Source organism: Aegilops tauschii, chromosome 5 (assembly GCF_002575655.3).
Source record: "Aegilops tauschii subsp. strangulata cultivar AL8/78 chromosome 5, Aet v6.0, whole genome shotgun sequence".
NCBI classification, from domain to species: domain Eukaryota; kingdom Viridiplantae; phylum Streptophyta; class Magnoliopsida; order Poales; family Poaceae; genus Aegilops; species Aegilops tauschii.
The window spans coordinates 27,286,802-27,298,796 of record NC_053039.3 but is presented as its reverse complement, the minus strand read 5'-3'; positions in this window follow the sequence as shown (position 1 = coordinate 27,298,796).

Genomic DNA, 11,995 nt, shown 5'->3' with positions numbered 1-11,995 from the left:
TGATGATATATATATGCTTTATTGTTATACTTACAAATGCAAATTATCCGATGATATGCTTAGTGTAGAGTCCAATGATATGCTTTGTGGAATCTAGTTGACGATATACTTTAGTGTAGAGTCTGATCACATGCTTATTAGTGTAGAATCCAAGGAACTATTAATAGTGTAGATAATCCATATATACTTATTAGTAGAATTCATGATTAATTAGTACAAATGCGTAGTACTGTGTCTTTTGATAGTGTAGAAATCTAGACTTAATAGAAATATATTTGCAAGAGTATGTGCGAGGCTATTTATTAATTGATATGTTTTTCTTATTCAGAAATTGCCAAAGAACCTATTTGTGAGTTGTGGTATCGAGCCTGATGTAGAAGGCTCAGCTGGACTACGCTTTACCGCAAGGGGCTCCGTCACCACCTGTACTTACCGCATGGACACAGACGGTCGCACACACTTAAACTCGGTTGGGTGGAAGAGATTCCTCGTTGGCAAGAATCTTCGTGTTGGACATGCCATCCTAATTACTATCAGGAACACCCACCGCCCAGGCTTGAGGATGATGATCGTCGTCGATATCATCTAGAACTACATATGTGTGTGTGGCTATATCATCTAGAACTAATATGATGATCGTCGTTGATATCATGTAGAACTACATATGATGATCGTCGTCGATATTATCTAGAACTACATATGATGATCGTCGTCGATATCACCTTGTACTGCTTGAGGATGCATGTTGAGTATATATGAAATTGTTATCTAGTACTCCCTCCGTTCCAAATTACTCATCGTGGTTTTAGTTCAAATTTGAACTAAAACCACGACGAGTAATTTGGAACCGAGGGAGTACTACCTAGTACCTATAACGCTTTATGAAATTGATATCTAGTAGTACCTAGTATCTGGAAATTGCAGTTTATTGAAGCTGAAACGGGGTAGGAAGCCGGGGGGAAATGATGAAAGATATAGCAGTAGCGCGGGGCCAGGAAATCGCTACAGCTAATTAATAGTAGTGCATTCTGGAAACGCTCTGCTGATATAGTCAATAGTTGTAGCGCGGGTACAGACCGCGCTACTACTAACAGTTAGCTGTAGCGCCTTATTGGTAGCGCGGCTGCCCGTGCTGCTGATAGCCTCAAAACCCGCGCTACTACTAGGGTTTTCCCTAGTAGTGTAACCCGGATGACCCGGTAGTAACAATCACAGAGGTGCTCCCTTTACCGCCTAACCGAACAATCGGGAACGTAGGGGTAAGCACAGGAGCCAGGCAACCCAGCTTGGCCAAAATCTTAAGTCAAATTGATGCATATTTATGGCTTTATAACGATAATTATGGAAGGCAGCGCTCGTATAATAAATGCAAACGCTGATGATATATGTTTATTTTGACTCCGTTGCGACCGTTTATCATTTGAAAGTGGCCCATCGTCGGCTTCTACCCCTTTGTAGGGTGCTTCCGCAGTAAGAAGACAACCCTTAGACGATGTCACGGTGCCCAAAGGCGGTTGTGTTAGCGGAAACAAGGCAATCAGATATGTGGGCTTTATAACTTTCACTTAGTCATAGGAGCTGTAAACTGGGGAAGCTAGCTACGAGTCCCTGGTTAGTGTTCGGCACCGACCGAAATCTAGCCATTAACAGTCCGACCAATGTTATGAATGGCCCATAGTTTAACACAGTCATCGGATCGCTGACCAGTTTACGCTTATTGTGATAGTCAGTTTTCGGCTTTCTCCACTGAGGCGCTTAACCATGCGAGCTGGAAGCACAATCGCAGTGGTTCTCCCTTTGCACACCTAGCCGAACAAAGCGGAACGTAGGAGGCAAGCACAGGAACCGGGCAACCCAACTATTGACCGAAGACACAGTTCGAAACCGATGCATATAAAGCAATACCTGAGAATGTTTTGCCGAATCTCTAAAGGTGTCCCGCGTTGCACTACGAGACTTATGCTGGAAACACACAAATAGTTTAAAAGTGCCATAGGCTAAAACACCAAAAAACCTCAGTAAAAACTGTACACCCAAACTAAATCAAGTTTTTGGTGCCAATCTGAAAATTGGTCTTAAAAAAAATTGTGCTACTGTCGTGCTTTAACATGACACACCCGATCTCAAGACTTCAAGCGGGTCAGCCTACGGCTTTAACTTCCTATCTCGAAGGCGGAGTACTTCTCATTAGGCCAGTTTAGCGAACTAACCTTGAGCGGCTTTAAGAGAGAAACTAGGCTCAACGGCTATTGACCACACACTCGCGTCGAAAAAAGGTGTGGTAGAACACTAGTAGACAAGGGTGAAATGTTCAGATCATTAGTACAGGTTTGTATTTGAGCCGGCACTAATGTGACCATTAGTGCCGGTTCCAATGGCTAGGCGAGCCACTCTCATAAGTACCGTTTCGTGCCGAACTTTTAGCACCGGTTTGTGCCAAGAGCCGGTACTAAAGAGAGTGGTGGCAGGATGTTGTCAGCCTCGGGCCCCTCGAGCACCTTTAGTACCGGTTCGTGTGTCAAACGGGTACTAAAGGCCGTCCTACATAAACCCTTCGTCCACCCGCGCTCTGTTCTTCCCCCTTTCCCCTCTCCTCTCTATTCTTCCCTTCTCCCTCGAGCTCATCACACATTTTGCCCAAATTTTGTGAAGATTTGAAGGCCTCCATCCATTCAAATGATCACAAAGGTTAGCAACTTTGTCCTTTCATCTCTCATTGCTAGATTAGCTCTTGCAATGGTTTATATAGTGATTAATTTGTGGGTTTTAGTAATTTGGGAGGAATTATATGTGGTAGTATTTGATTTATATGCAATTTGAGGTCAAAATAACACTTATTTTGCATATGTAGGTGTGGTTTACTTAGTGCCTTCTAAATCTCCGTCGTAACCACTGTCGATCGCCCGCACCGTCCCATCGCCGGCACCACCTTGTGGTGAGCCTCTTGTTCTTATCTTTTTTATATAAAAAATTCATGTTTGTGTGATTTGGATATATAGTTACTCGTATAATTATCTTACCTGTACGTTGTTTGTTATACATAGTGCCATGGTTTTGATATCCATCCCCATCGGCCCTCGTCCGTGTTAGGATTCGGATGTGGTATACTTCTTTTAAAACTATTCTTTGCATTTCGTGTTTATGACAAATTATGCCCATCATGTTGACATAGATATTTTTATCTAGGAGGTATGTGAACCAGAAATTCCAACCGACCCTATTGTAGAGAGGTTAAATTTAGTTGAAAGAGAAAACGAGTGCCTGAAAGAAAAATTGAAAAGAATTGAGGGGGAGAAGATGGAATTGGAGTTGCATGTTGCCGATGTCGTTGATGATCACAAGATCAAGATGGAGAAAATGCGCTTGAAGATTAGAAAATATGCCATTGATAGCGAGGCTTGGTACCATTATGCTGTTGGATCAATTGTTACCTTAGTTGCGATCTTGATCGCATTTGTTGTTGCATTTAAATACTTTAGCTAGAGAGTTATTTTTGTTGTTGCATTTATGTGTTGTATGAACTTTATATGTATGAACTTTATGTATGAACTTGCATTAATTTGGTCTTTTCGGTGTTGTGTAATGAAGATGAGCCGACAATGGATGTACGATGACCGATGCTCTCCCGAGTTCATTAATGGCGTGCATACTTTTCTGCTTGCGGCTGAGGCAAACAAGCGGGCGGATGGTTTTATGCCTTGTCCATGTGCTGGCTGTAAGAATGATCACAATTACTCTAACTCAAGAACCATTCACATCCACCTGTTTGAGTCCGGTTTCATGCCCCACTATAATGTTTGGACCAAGCACGGAGAAAGAGGGGTTATGATGGAAGACAATGAAGAAGAAGAGGACGACGACAGCTATCCTGGCCATGGGTTCCCTGAATACGATGATACATCAATGGGGGAAGAAGCTGAGCCGGCAATGCGGGAAGAAGCTGAAGAAGAGGCATCAGATGAGCCCGCTGATGATCTAGGTCGGGCCATTGCCGATGCAAAGAGAAACTGCGGAAGTGAAAAGGAGAAGAAGAAGTTGCAGCGTATGTTAGAGGATCACAAGAAATTGTTGTACCCGAATTGCAAAGATGACAAGAAAAAGTTGGGCACCACACTGGAATTGCTGCAATGGAAGGCAGAGAATGGTATATCTAACAAGGGATTTGCAAAGTTGCTGGTAATGATAAGAATATGCTTCCAAAGGACAACGAATTGCCCGAGAGTACGTACGAAGCAAAGAAGGTTGTCTGCCCTCTAGGATTAGGGGTGCAGAAGATACATGCATGCCCTAATGACTGCATCCTCTACCACGGTGAGTACGAGGATTTGAACGCATGCCCGGTATGCGGTGCATTGCACTATAAGATCAGCCACGATGACCCTAGTGATGTCGAGGGCGAGTGCCCCAGGAAAAAGATTCCTGCCAAGGTGATGTGGTATGCTCCTATAATACCACGGTCGAAACGTTTCTTCCAAAACAAAGAGCATGCCAAGACGATGCGATGGGACAGAGAAGAGCGTAAGAAAGACGGAAAGTTGAGAGTATCCGCTGACGGGTCGCAGTGGAGAAAAATCAAGAGAAAGTACAGTGAGGAGTTTGCAGGTGACGCAAGGAAGGTATGGTTTGGTCTAAGCGCTGATGGCATTAATCCTTTTGGGGAGCAGAGCAGCAACCATAGCACATGGCCTGTGACTCTATGTATGTATAACCTTCCTCCTTGGTTGTGCATGAAGCGGAAGTTCATTATGATGCCAGTGGTTATCCAAGGCCCTAAGCAACCCGGCAACGACATTGATGTGTACCTAAGGCCATTAGTTGAAGAACTCTTACAGCTGTGGAATGGAACAGGTGTACGTGCGTGGGATGAGCACGGACAGGAAGAATTTGACCTAAAGGCGTTGCCGTTCGTGACCATGAATGATTGGCCTGCTCTCAGTAACCTTTCAGGACAGACAAACAAGGGATACTGCGCATGCACATACTATTTGGATGATACCGACAGTATATATTTGGATAATTGTAGGAAGAATGTGTACCTGGTACATCATCGATTTATTCTGAGCAGGCATCCCGTAAGAAAGAAAGGCAAGCATTTCAAAGGTGAGGCGGATCACCAGACGAAGCCTCGCCACCGTCTGGTGCTGATGTACATGATATGGTTTAGGATTTGAAGGTAGTCTTTGGACAGGGTCCTGGCGGACAACCTATTCCGAATGACGCTGACGGACGCGCACCCATGTGGAAGAAGAAATCTATATTTTGGGACCTGCCGTATAGGAAAGACCTAGAGGTCCGCTCCGCAATCGACGTGATGCACGTGATGAAGAATCTTTGCGTGACCTTGCTTGGCTTCTTGGGTGTGTATGGGAAGACAAAAGATACACCGGAGGCACGGGAGGACCAACAACGTATGCACGGAAAAGACGGCATACATCAGGGTCATGCCATTTATGCTCTTACCAAAGAAGAGAAGGAAATCTTCTTTGAATGCTTGCTCAGTATTAAGGTACCGTCTGGCTTCTCATCGAATATAAAGGGAATAATAAATATGGCAGAGAAAAAGTTCCAGAACCTAAAGTCTCATGACTGCCACGTGATTATTACGCAACTGCTTCCGGTTGCATTGAGGGGGCTTCTACCGAAAACCGTTCGATTAGCCATTGTGAAGCCATGTGCATTCCTCAATGCAATCTCTCAGAAGGTAATTGATTCAGAAATCATACCAATGTTAGAGAATGATTTGGTGCAATGTCCTGTCAGTTTCGAGTTGGTGTTCCCACCATCCTTCTTCAACATCATGACGCACATCCTAGTTCACCTATGCGAAGAGATTAACGTTCTTGGTCCTGTATTTCTACACAATATGTTCCCCTTTGAGAGGTTCATGGGAGTCTTAAAGAAATATGTTCATAACCGTGCTAGGCAAGAAGGAAGCATCTCCAAGGGCCATGAATATGAGGAGGTCATTGAGTTTTGTATTGACTTTATTCCTGACCTTAAGCCGATTGGTGTTCCTGAATCGCGGCATAAGGGCAGACTGGATGGAAAAGGCACGCTAGGAGGGGATCAAATAATATGTATGGACGGGCATTCTCTCACTCAAGCACACTACACAGTTCTACAGGATTCCGCCTTGGTGGCTCTGTATATGGCCGAACACAAGAATTTTCTACGCTCCAAACACCCGGAGCAGTCTGACGAGTGGATTACACGTGAACAAACGGGGACTTTCACTGGCTGGTTGCAGACACGTGCCATGCATGACGCCGCTATTGAAGATGTAAAACGTAGGTTTTGGGGGAACTGGCTCAACCCTCAAAAGGGTGGCCTATCACATATATATAATGATGACATACATGTCCAATACCAATAAGGTATGGTTTACACAGTAGGGCTACAATACGAAGTCTAACACCCTTCCTCAATCTCAACTCACTCCTGAAGTATTTAGGAGGTTGAGATTGCGCCTACAGACACTACAAAAAAAATACACTTCCGTGATGATACATGTTTGTCACAGTAGGTCGCCTTTTTTGTCATGCATGTACATCCATGACAAATTTATGACAGAATCAAGATAGTCATACCTGTGCTGTCGTAGAAGTGTTCCATGACATTACCAAAATTATCATCACGGAAGTGTCCACTTCCATGACGATAAATCGCGCGTCACAGAAGTGCTTTCGTCAAGGGTGACCGACAGGTGGCATCCACCGTAACGGAACGCCGTTAAGCTATCGGGTCGGGTTTTGGATCCGATAACCCGTTAACAGCCCCGACCAATGGGGATTTTCCACGTGTAAAATCATCATTGGCTGGAGGAGACACGTGTCAGGTCCACGTTGGCACAGGTGTCACTCATCCAATCGGCGAGACGCGCCTATGATATGTTGACACGTGGACTGGCCCATCAAGTTTAAATGGGCCGGCCCAACTGAAGGCGCACAAGATTTTGCGGACCATAATGGGCCGGCCCAGCTAAAGGCCCACGAGATTTTGCGGACCATAATGGGCTGGCCCAGCTAAAGGCCCACAAGATTTTGCGGGCCATAATGGGCCGGCCCAGGTAAAGGCCCACAAGATTTTTGTGTGCCATAATGGGCCGGCCCAGGTAAAGGCCCACAAGATTCTTGCGGATCATAATGGGCCGGCCCAGCTAAAGGCCCACGAGATTTCGCCGACATTAATGGGCCAGCCCAGCTGTAGGCCCACCAGATTTTGAGGACCCTAGTAGGCCGGCCCATTAACTGGCTGCCATGTTTTGGGCCAAATGCTGGCCCATATTTGATCCGGTCCATTAATAGCCTGCCACGCTCCGGGCCTAATAGTGGCCCATATGAGGATCCGGCCCGTTAAAAGCCTACCACGTTCTCGGCCAAATTACGGCCCAGATCAGGTCCGGCCCTTTAAGAGGCTTTGGGCTCAATTATGGCCCATATCAGATTCGGCCCGTCAACTGGACACTATGCTTTTGGGCCCACTTGCTAAAGGCCCACTTAGTAATTCGGCCTGATATTAGTTTTGGCCTGTTAAGGGCCCGTTTAACATTTCGACCCTATATTAATTTCGGCCTGTTAAAAGCCTGTCATATAGTTGGGCCTAACTACGACCCGGTTTGCATCCGGCCTGCTCGCAGGCGATATCTGATTGGGCCAAACAAGGACCGAGACAATTTTGGCCTATTAAAAGCCCGTGATTTGATTCGCACAATCATGGGCCGGGGTTCATTTCGGGCTGCTGCCGGCCCGTGAGCTGTTCGGCACGTTTCAGGCCCAACCTACATCGTGATTGCATGACGGCCCGATTATGTACCATAATTTTACGGTTTGGTCGGTTTACTGCGAAGACATGATATATATACAGTAAAATAACTGCAGCATCGTGAATAAGAAAAAGCCTAGACTATACAATAAAGAGATTACGGCATATTACATCCACTAGGCATCAAAGTTCGCCACTATGATAATAAAGCACAAGCAGACAGCAGATTACATACACTGGGCATCAAAGATCGCCACCAGTGCAAATAAACACGCCGACAAAATAATATACAAAACCGACAACACTTCAATAGAGTTCAAGAAAGGTTAGCCCTGCTGGGGAGCTGCAGCGCAAGCAGCTGAGCAAGATGATGAGACTGCGCTTGTTCAACACTTATATCTTCCTCACTCTGAAAGATAAACAAGCAGACAAATGACAGGTTTTGCACATAAAAGTATCAGTGCTGACAATTCATCATATTTCTTACTGACGAATAAAGTGACACAGTTTAAAATTGCATTAACACAATATGTTATTGTTCAGGTCAAGACATGGCAGGAAATGACATTGTGAAGGAGTTGGCAGCTTCACAACACCACTGGATTACAGATCAAGAACTCATAAGTATCAATGGTTAGTGTGCTGTCAATTTATACCATTTCAGATTGGCAAATAAAGAGACGGTTTAAATAATAGTAGAATGATATGACATTGTTCATAGTTAAGACATTGCAGAATATGACATTGTGCTGTAGTGGGTAGGTTCACCACACCACTGGATTACGGATGAAGAAAATAAGCATACATGCAGTGCAAAAGAAGATCACTTGCTCTGTATAGTTTAATTTACATGGTATGAAGAAGGAACTTGGTTGTACAACTGAAAACTTAAATTGAGAAAGGACAATCTTTTGTTTATGAACTACATAATAAACTTTAAACAAGGAATTTGATGAAAACACTAAAAATAAACGGCTGTTGCAGTCATGCCTAACCAAATATACACAACAAAGTTTGAAGGCTTGAGATGGACAAACTTACATTATTGGTGAAGAAAGGCTCTATAAAGGCCTTGTCCATGCTGATGGGGGTGGGGGGGCAATTCAAGAAGTTTACCACATAATCTTCTTCAAAAGCATTGCCTTTATTCTACATTTTGTTAAGAGTAAATATAGATGTGATAATATACGAAAAAATGGAGAATATTTAAGATAAGATGAAGAGTGATGCTACATAACCAAGTAGCTATAAATGTAAGTGCAGCGATACAGGCAAAAGGTACAACCAAGAGCAATGCACAGCTAAACTTCTTCAGTACCAACCTTATGGTAAGAGTAAATATAGATCTGATGTGTAGAAAATGGAGGGCAAAGGAAAATAAGCTGCAAAGTGATGGTACATGAACAACTACCTGTCATTATAAGTACACTGATAAAGGACAGCATGTACTTACAAGAACAATGCAGAGCTAAAAAACATTGGTATTGGATATATTCTACACTAATGTAACAATTCATACAGATCAGATAATTTGGAGCGAACAATTGATAAGCAAGCTATCATGCATACCGCTGTCACATAATGAACCAGGTATGTATGCAAGTACAGTGATACAGGACAACAGGTACTAACAAGAGCAAAGCAGCGGGCAGCATATTTGCGAAATGCTGTCGTTCTTGTCAAACCGGAATTCTTCTTCGAGCAGATATCCTGCAAAAAAGATCCGTAAGGCACATGCGGAAAAGTAGAAGTTCAAATTGTCATGCGATTTCATAGATAGTACCTCATCCTAGGAACGAGACCAGTGCATAACAAGGTTTTCCATTCAATGTCTTCTAAATTTAGCACAGGAGGCTTCACCGGAAATTCGTTTATAGACTTGCCATCAAAGTGTGATTTCCTCAGGTAACACCGATACTAATGCAATGCTTCCTTGAAAAGCACAAGCAAGCTTTGCTCGTCATGACTATCCAGATTGACCCTCGCCTAGTTACAACAATGTAATGTAAATCATTGATGTGTTCAATCAGCAGAAAACAGGAAAATAATAACCATGAATAATAGCACTTACACGTAAGTTGGACAGGAAGATGTGAAAATGGTGTTTGTCTTCACAATAATCTTCCCATGATGGGAATATATGCACGTAGTCCCTAACAACATTGAAAGTATTGTCTTTAAAACTGGGAATAAATGGAATGGGGTTCCAATCTGCAGGAATTGGCTATCTCTGCAGTTGGGATAGGTCTTCGGCCGGTGGACTTGCTGTACTTTTTGCTGGAGTGGGATTTTTCTGTGGTACAGCAGGTGCTATTGCAAATGAAATCGGTATACCTTTTGCTAGAGTTCAGGTCCTGTGTGGTGGGGCTAGTGGTGTGGCCAGTGAAGTATGGGTACAGTCTGCTGGAGTCGGTCCTACGTTTTGTGTCACTGGTTGTACAACTAATATAAGTGGGGCGCTGTCTGATTTCTCCGGCACCACCACGTTTTCAAGGACTTTGCTGGTGCTCCTTTAGGTTCGGCAATCACCCTCTTCCTTTTTGATGTCTGATGCACAAGAACAACATTTGAGTGAAAAAACATGGTATGATGACAGATGGAATATGTATTGATAATGGATCGGCATGGCATCTCGACATATATGATGAGTAAACTAAGCAGATGGCGGTGCAACAAAGTAGAAGAAATGCAAGACAACATATGCAAGATACCCGCAATCAATAAAACATTGCCAAATTGGAACATGCACCTTGATGGGTGAACAGGACAGGCCATCTGCCTTTGACACCTCGAGGTTAGAATAGTCATTACTATCATATTCTAAACAAGAATCAACAGGTGGGGAGCGTATGAGTTTCATTGCATCCAGAATGGCACTCAATGCCTTGGTGCCAATTTTGTAAGTCATTGCAGTGTTTAGCTTCAAGAGTGGACTGCTGCTAGTGCGACACAAAGCAACTACACATATCATAGTGTAGATATAACGGGAAAACCTTAAGCATCAGAGTAAAATCAGCAAAGTGGAACTTGCTAGAATATATGTGCTAGTATTGCCGGTACGGCTAGAAAGGCTTTGGATACCAGCTCTCTTCAAGTGAAGGTGCGGTACTGTTAATATCAGTGTAACTCTCAAAGGCGACACAGCTCCCCGCATTTCCTTGCTATTCTTATAGGATTCAAGTGGGCAGGCCACTACAAATCCTATTCCTATGTTTACAAGATCCTATGAATCAAAGAGGCTCAAATGTCCATCACAACCGACTGTATAGACCTCTACACTGCAAATGTCCCTGCCCATCTTTGGTACAAGGAACATACTGTACTACTATCATACTCCCTCCGTTCCAAAATATAAGTCTTGGTAGAGATTTCCACTATGGATCACATACAGATGTATCCAGATACATTCTAGAGTGTAGATTCACTCATTTTGCTCCATATGTAGTCCATGGTGGAATCTATACAAAGACTTGTATTTAGGAACGGAGAGAATACATATTAAAGAAGAACGGAAGAGGAACATGGTAAAGAAGAGCAAGCAGATTTTGGATAATAAAATGTTGGTTGCGCAGTGCCCACACATGATGAACCAGAGCGCATTAAGAATGCAACTCCCTGCTGTCTCTCGACCATTTCAGGCGGTTGGATGAAGATCCTACATCTCCTAACCCTTATTCTTCCTCGTCTCTGATTCTTCCCATACAGAACACCGCACGGGCCGCCGGCCGGACCACTGGCCCCCACCGTCTATGTTCCTCCGCCACCCCACCCCAACCCCACCCCCGCCCCAACCCCCACCCGCGTCGAGTTTTCTTCGTTCGATGAGGCCCCACAACCACCCGAGCCCCTTTGATCGCACCGGTGAACTCCGGCGAGCTCTGAAAAATCGACTGACCCAATTTTGAAATTTAGTCTACTGTGATTTACCTAGTGTGGAATATAAAAGGGGAAAACCATAAGCATTGGGAGTATAGTGTTGAGCATGCCGTGGCGGATCTGAAGGTGCAAACCGGACAAAGGAAACTTCGCAACCAAGACAAGAAATCAGAGTAAAGCAGTGGCGATCTATTTTCTTGCTGTGATAAATAAGTTGAGCAGATACGAAAGAGTACCGCCTCTGGTGCGGCGCCGTGTACGCATCTACTGAGAATTTGACGGTGCTGCGGTAGCGATGGCTGTCGGCGGCGTGGAAGCAGATCTAGGAGGGTAGACGGTGGCGGCGGCGCGCGGTGGA